The sequence below is a fragment of the Odontomachus brunneus genome, unplaced genomic scaffold (assembly GCF_010583005.1).
Source record: "Odontomachus brunneus isolate Ranch 3 - 2012 unplaced genomic scaffold, Obru_v1 Obru_scaffold_007, whole genome shotgun sequence".
Classification (NCBI taxonomy): Eukaryota; Metazoa; Arthropoda; class Insecta; order Hymenoptera; family Formicidae; genus Odontomachus; species Odontomachus brunneus.
In genome coordinates, this window is record NW_022639457.1 from 548,293 (window position 1) to 556,099 (window position 7,807).

The window sequence follows — 7,807 nt, forward strand, 5'->3', positions numbered from 1 at the left end:
TCTCTCTCTCTCTCTCTCTCTCTATAGGTTCTCTTCGACACCCCCGTGGTCTATCCCCGTTTCCCTTCCCAGTTTCCATGCCTACGGTCGCCCACTCTGCCAACCATGCCAACCACGTTGCAACGGCAACGCACCAACACCAGCCTGGGCCACACTGTCGTAGTGTATCATGGCAAAGCGCGCACTGCCGAACTGCATTCGCATAAATCCACTCGAATGCCTAATACCCGCCAAATGCCGGTCGCGTCGGAGAAAAGCGGAAATCTGCGCTTCATTTTATCATTTCCACGGATTCGCCCGGGGTGGCCGCCAGCGCAGCCAGCGTAAAAATCACGAGGTCTCCCGTGTGTGCGTATCGAAATTAACCGCACGCTCCCAACAATAATATAGGCAGGGAAGAATATTCATTTTTCTCTTGACAAAGCGCGCCCGTATACACGCGTATATCACGAAATAAATGACGCAAAGTGTCTCCCACGGTTATCGCGGGCGTGCTATACGAGCTATAGAAAAAGAGAGACAGAGAGAGAGAGAGAGAGAGAGAGAGAGAGAGAGAGAGAGAGAGAAACAGAGAGAAACAAAAAGAGGAGAAATGCAGAGAGAGAGAGAGAGAGAGAGAGAGAAAGGGAGAATGAAAGCGAGAGAGACAGCGATAATAAAATAATATCAAAACGTGCACGAGTGATAAGAGAAAGGACAGAAGAGATAGAGCTTACGGTCTATGCGCGCAGCATCGGCCGCTGGAAAATCGATGGCCGACATGTTCGACGGGTCGTCCAAATCCGAAACTTCGCACCGCTCGACCACTCGTTGCTTTGCTAATTCATCAAATCGGCTCGATGAATATATTAATTGGCTCGTTGTAACACAACGGCGCGGCCGGTTGATCAAATTACGCGTTCACTGACCTTCTATCGACACGCACGCGAACGCCCGGCCGCGCAGCTACTGCTCTATTGTGCTTTCCCGTTGCAAACGCACAACACGATTCTTGAAATGGTCGATTAATTCAATCACCCTGACGAACACGCTCGTCAATACGGTCGTCCGCGCGATCGCGAGGTTATTGAAACTCATTTTTTTATTTTTTTTTTTTTTTCAAATCACACGAACGTGCGATCTTTTCTGAAAGAAGCGTAAGAGTAAACCGTGCTCTTTCACGCGTCTATTAAAAGTATCCGAGTGTACATCGAAGGTATCGAATTGACCCTACTCGACATGGAAACATGATCGGCGAACGATACTTTCCAGCCGACGAGAGTGGCCTCTTTTTCACTCTCTCTCCCTTTTCTCTCTCCAAAAATAACAATAAAATCCTTTCCGCGATCAAATCGCCGTCCTCTGCGCGGCGCGCTTATTTTCGTAATGCTATATCGCGCCACAAAAGCGAAGTGTTTCGATTTCCACGTTAATGAGGAAAGTTGCGGCAATAATAATGATAATACCAGCAACTACGTCGACAATGTCGTCGTTAATGAGAGAAGCTTGGCTAATGATAATGTCGCGAGGAGAGAGAGAGGAGTGTTATATAATGTTGACTTATTCTCGCATATCGTACCTGCGTTTCACCCGCCTCGCGCGCGGAGGATACTAAATTATCTCGATGTAATGAAATTAGATATCGCATTCTATTCATGTGGCGTATACTGCCTGCCGAGCCTGTTACCGCCCGGCAGAGCCTAATTTTTAATGGACAGATTACATCGCTGGAAAAATATCTCTCTACCTCCTCTTTCCTTCTTCCCTCCCCCCCCCTCTCTCTCTCTCTCTCTCTCGTTCGCTCGTTCGCACGTGCGCGCGGGGTCTAATTGCAGCTGCAATTACTGTGGATCTTCAAACTGTCGCGTCATTAAATTAATTACTCGCTATTCGCCACGCGAAAAACATCGTGTCGCGGATCATCCGCTCTTTCGGCGGGTTGAAATGTCGGAAATTGAAAATTTCCACGAGATAGTCGCGACACGCGCCCTGGAATCGCGATGCGTACGACAAGTCAACGTGATTTGGCGCGTTGTACGTGCACGCAACGCGCACAAGACGCGCTTCACCGTTTGGTGAAATTGCATCATCGCGGAGCATTGAGCGCGCGTTTTATTAACCACACTGTGTGTGTGTGTTTGAGAAAGAGAGAGAGATGTCTAAGAAATAATAATATTTACGCGGAAAGATACACTCTCTAATGTAATATCTGTATATTTACTCATATACAACATATCTTTCAGACAGGAAAATATACATTTTCTTCAAAGCTTGAGAGAACTTTGGCTTTTCACGAAAGCGATTGTTTGTTCTATTCAAACAGAAGTATTTAGATTTTTAAGTGAACACGTTATCAGTTCCCACCAAAGAGAAATATTCATTATCTTCTAAATATTGTTTCTCTCAGTGTATCAGAAGAGCGTACATTCGACATTTGATTTGGAGCAATTAATCGCTGAGCAGCTGATTCGAGCGACATCGAGGAAAAAAGGAAAGAGCGGTAATCGCACACGCAACCCGAAAAGTTCGTCAAGGCGAGGAGTCGTAGCCACGGCCCGTATACACGCGGGCAGTCTTAATCGCGCGATTTCTCGTTGTGTGGCGGGCTTAAGGGTACATTCACCCGTCGTGTGGATTCTCTCCTCCGTCCTCCAGCGGCCGAACAACAACCGCGTGTGCACGCGAATTCCACGAGTTTTATTTAGAACATCGAATTATTCTAACGTGACGAGTGCACTCGCTCGTTCGTATGCACGAGGGGGAGAGAAAAGAAAGAAGCAGAGAGATAGAAAGCGCGACGTGGTAGTGTGGCACGCCGTGAACGATTTGGCTTTTGCAAGCGGGCGGCCGGGCGGGGGGAAGCTTGGAATAAACCGCGTGTTTTCTTTTTCGCGTAAACTCGAAGCGTCGTCGAGAACGGCGACGGCGAAAAGCGGGAAATTATCGCGGTGCCTACGAATCTCAGATTCCCATTAATATTTAGCTATTACTTGAAACTAGTCTCAAATGAAACACTCCGGTCCGTATTAGTAGTCGTTGTTTGAAAAACTTGTCAGACGGGACAGATTTTTATTCAGAGTCAGATCCAAGTCCTTCAGTTGAATTGTGATAGATGTGGCATTTGTACCTGCAGTCGCGCGATTCAACTGAAAAAGCTCTCATCTGACTCTGACGATTTAAATCTGAGTATGTCACGTGAGACGAGTTTTAAGTAATGACTATTGATACAGGTCTCAGATTTCAGTTCAGAGTTAAATGAGAGTCTTTCAGTTGAGTCGCAATTACAAATATAAATGTCACGTATCTCATAATTCATCTCAGGAACTTGGATCCGACTCTAAATAAAAATCTGAGTATACCGCATGAAACATGAAGTCTCAGATGACAACTATTAACAGGAGCCTCCGGGTCGGGGACTGCCGACTGCGTTACGCGCGCACGTGTCCGTGCTAATTGCACAGGCGGAGATAATGACACGCGTAATTGCGTTATCGGACGGATCGGGACGGGCGCACGGGGAGAGCGGGGATTTTTAATTAAAATTTCGCGCGGGGAACAAAAAGGAGGGGGGAAGGGGAGCGTGCACTTTCGGCCGCGGGCCGAGCCCGTGGGCCATTCGCGATGCCGGACCGGCTCGCGCGACACGAGTGAATTAAAATCGCGAGAATTGCGGAGCGCGCGGCGTAACGTGCGGCGTTCTTTGAGCTGTGCGCGCGTTACACAAAGTGAAGCGCGCTATCTTCTTGCCGCCGGCAAGAAAGTAAAATCGTCGTTGCCTCTCTGATAAAGGCCAGACGTGTGCGCGCGCTCCCTCGCTCCTTGCTCGCTTGCTCGTGTGCGTGCGCGCCGGCGCGCACACACACAAACGGAGCCGCATTCCACGCCGGTCCGGCCGGTACCTGCTGCATGTAATCACGCTCGTATAATTAATTAGCTTATTCCGCAGTACTTAGGTCGAATTAAAAACGTATCGCCGGGCCCGGACAGTTGTAACGACGAAATATGCTTCGTTCGCGATGGAATATTTACGGGATCGCCGCGGCGCGACGATAATTCGACTGACAATAATAGCGTTCTCGCGCGAATATTTAATCGAATCTTCCCGCCGCGTTGAATCCCTAAATCGGCCCACTTGTTTCGCAACGATCTCGTAATAACGCGTGTTCGTGTGTGTGTGTGTGTACGTGTTTATTTGTTTGTGAGTGTGTATATGTTTGTTTGTGTATGTATGTGTGTGTGTATGTATGTATGTGTGTGTGTGTGTGTGTGTGTATGTATGTGTGTATGTATGTGTATGTGTTTGATTTCGATGGAGCGTTAATACGCCGAAGCAGATCGATACGGGCGCAAGCAGAACGGACGCGCGAGATAATTAGCGTAACGTCACTTTTCATTAAGTTGATTATTAAAAGAGCTCGGATTATAACGATTTAACGAGCGCGCACTAATAGAGTCGACCCCGTACGCGAATATTCCCCGGCTCGAATTTATAGGTTATATACCCGGAGCCGCGGCGCGGCGTTACTTATGGATAAAACGTTAAGCGTGACCGGAATTTCTTATGAGCTCATGCAAACTAATAGCCGCGCGCTGCCGAAGAATCGAATTTCCGCGAAGCGGATTCTCCCTTGTGTTTGTGCCAACTCGCGGTTGGCAGAGGCCCGGAGTAAAAATAGAGGAATACAATGCGGGACTTCGAATGTCGCCGGACAAACGACGCCCGTGCAACTTTAATGCCCGCGACGTCACCGATAGGTCTATTACGCTCGCCCGTTGATAAATAAAAACGCGCGCAGACGTCGGGATTGCGACAATACGCGCGCAGGCATAATTGCCGGTCAATGTAACGCGCGAGGTTCCGTTCCAATAATCAACCGTATCGTGCGAACATCGTACCCCGCGCCGACATTCCCACTCGCGCTCTACATCGCTATAGAAACCGGAGAACTTATTTTTTTTTTCCAGGTACGCACACTGAGGTGCGTCGGCGATTATTATAAATTGGCAAGTGCACGATTAAGGCGGTATCGAGCGGATCGTCGGATATCATTAGGTCGGTATTGATTTCACGCGGACAGGTTAAAGTGACTTGAACGTTATCGTTTCAGCGCGTTATGTAACGTCTCGGCGCGAATAAAAGCTTTTTGGAAAAACACGCTATCGATTGCCCCGGCAAACATACATATCGTATACCTCTCTCTCTTCCTCTCGCGAGGAAAATAATAAAATCGTCCATTACACGAAACCTCATTACCCACAGCAATGAAGAGACACGATCGATTAGCGCGGATTAATTTATCTCGAAATACACGTGAAATTCGCGCATAACTCGATTTGCCGAAATTCCACGTTTCGTCAGGATCCGTGCTGAGAAAGTTGGCGAATTGTCACGAGTTAGGGGACGCGGCGCCGAGGTAATTTCGTGAAAACTCCCCGGCCGTCGTAAAGTAACCGAAAACCGGACTGCCAGCAGCTGTTGGACAAATATTTTGCCTTGATAGTCAAGATGAAGCAAAGTCCCCGTCCCAACCGGGCTCATCAATCACGTCCATTACACACGACATGGTCGATTCGCGATAACACGCGGCTGCGCGCAAGGGACAGAGGGAGAGAACGAGAAAGCGAGCGAGCGAGCGAGAGGGAGAGAAGGATGGAGAGCGGGATCATTTAGCAAAGTTAAAAAAAATTCAGCGAAATAATTTGCAGCAGCATCACCTCGAGGGTGGTTAGGAGGGGGAGTGGGCAGCGCTACAATTGACGACTCGAGATAATGCTTTCTATCGCGTTGTTCGACATAATTGTCGGCGAGAAAATGTTCAGTTCCTTCTGGAGCAATTACGAGGAACAAAAGGGTCAAAAGTAGCGGCCGCAATTACGGGCTCCTGCCTCTAGTCGCTCTTCTCTCTCTCCCTCTTTCGCTCTGTCTGCTCTCCCGTTCCCGCGGCTTCTTTTTCTCCGACTAAATAACTGTGGATTATATTCCACCCGGTTTTGTCTCGGAGTGTTTTTTGAGAAAGCTTCCATTACGCACAATTTCTCAACTCGCATGCGGACTCGAAGATGACAAAGGGACGAGAAGAGACACTCGCCCACATCGACGGTACTCGTAATATCGCTGCTCCCATCGAGGAAGGCAAAGAGTGTCCCCGCGCGCCACCCTTCTCGCTCGGCCTCTCTGCCGGGCAGTTCTCTTTCTTTTTTTTTTTTCAACGTCACGAACGAAAGAGAAACAATATTTCTTCACGTGGAAAATCGAATCGTTTCACGTGTCGCGAATTGAATATCGCCTGTCGGTCGCGGCTCGGCGAGATTTCGGCGACTTCGTCTATGGGGAAAGAAAGAGCAAAAATTCAGAGTGCGAGGAAGCCGAATTTCCGCTGAAAGTAATAGCCGAAACGACAATTTATACATTTAACCGACGAAAGAGACGTGATCAAAGACCACGCGATTCCAAGGGCGGATACTGAAGCACTCCGAAATAATCGTCCGGCAAACAGTGAAAATGACGAGCACACGGGAGTGCGCTTAATTGACGACGTCTCAATGGAAGAACGGGGGAACGAGGGAACCCCGTGGCGACCCCAAAAGCCACCCCAATGTCGAGGGAAGAAGGGTCGCTCGAACGGCCGTATCCTTTCAGACTTGGAAGTGGTTTTAAGTCCACGCCAGTATTTCACCGAGTTTCGTTTACCCGGCCCTACCTCTTACTTACTCGCCCCGGGGGAGGGGCGGGAGCGCGCTCAACGTATTTCCGCGTATTTGAATAATGCCTCGTTCGTGATTCCGTAATCGTTCGATTCGATCGCACACACAAAGCGGTTAACATCGATGTGCGATATCGCGGTCGCGTGATAATCCCGTTCACATTGCGGAATACAGCCGGATGAATTGGCGATAAACGCGACGTAACACGCGTCTTTGATGTACACGACAGGCGTGTGTGCATACCCCACGAATAATGAATATTCCGAATTATATTAACGAAATCAACCGTCCCGACGCAGATTATTCCCCGTGCGGAGAAAAGGGAGGAACAGAGGGGGCGGGAGAAAGAGAGAGAGCCGTTTCGTACCACCAAAATGGCGAGAGACGTTTCATGAAATTTCCATGGAGTGTCATGGATATGCATCGAAACGGCAGTGAACTAAAATAACACCGGGACGGGGAAAGCGATAAGGCCAAAGTTAGCACGCGACAGATTCGTTACCGACGACGGCCGGCAAGGCAGAAATTGTCGTGAAATGTGCGCGCACTAAACACACGCACACAGGCAAGTTACAGTGTTACATTAAAGCGTGACCAAATGGTTAACGGGCGTTACTTATAAGAGTGTATCAGCACACCGATCGAATAGTATTCCATTAAAACGACCCAACGAGGGATCGCCTGTTCGCCTATCCTTCGTGCACTCGTGTATTTGCGATTAGCCACTTGTAATTATTTTTTGCATCGCCCGGCGATGAAATGTTCACACGCTAAATCGTGGGGGCGTGAACAGAGAGGAAACGCCGCATGACACGCGAAGAGCAACGAAATACTCAGCGGGAGCGAGGAAACATACGAAGTCTCCGGAATTTTCATTTTAAAACGAGATATGTAAAAAATGAGAAAGCAGGAAAACTGTAAGAAAACGTATCTCCTATTATCTTATCGTAAGTAAGGTAAAAGTACCAATTCTCGGACACGTACCTAATCCTGGATACATTCTTATTATTTTGGTATTTAAATAAGAATATTTAAATTTTTAACATAGAATTATATATATATATATGTGTGTGTGTGGGGGGGGGAATGTGTGTGTGTGTGTGTGTGTGTGTGTGTGTGTGTG

The 7,807-nt window shown here is 48.2% G+C and overlaps 1 protein-coding gene across 4 annotated transcripts in view; it reads right to left on the reverse strand.

Annotated features, from left to right (window-relative positions):
• Positions 1-7,807, reverse strand: part of LOC116853882 (AT-rich interactive domain-containing protein 5B-like) — a 239,455-nt gene that overhangs the window by 189,441 nt on the left and 42,207 nt on the right. The gene's annotated exons all lie outside the window — the stretch shown is intronic.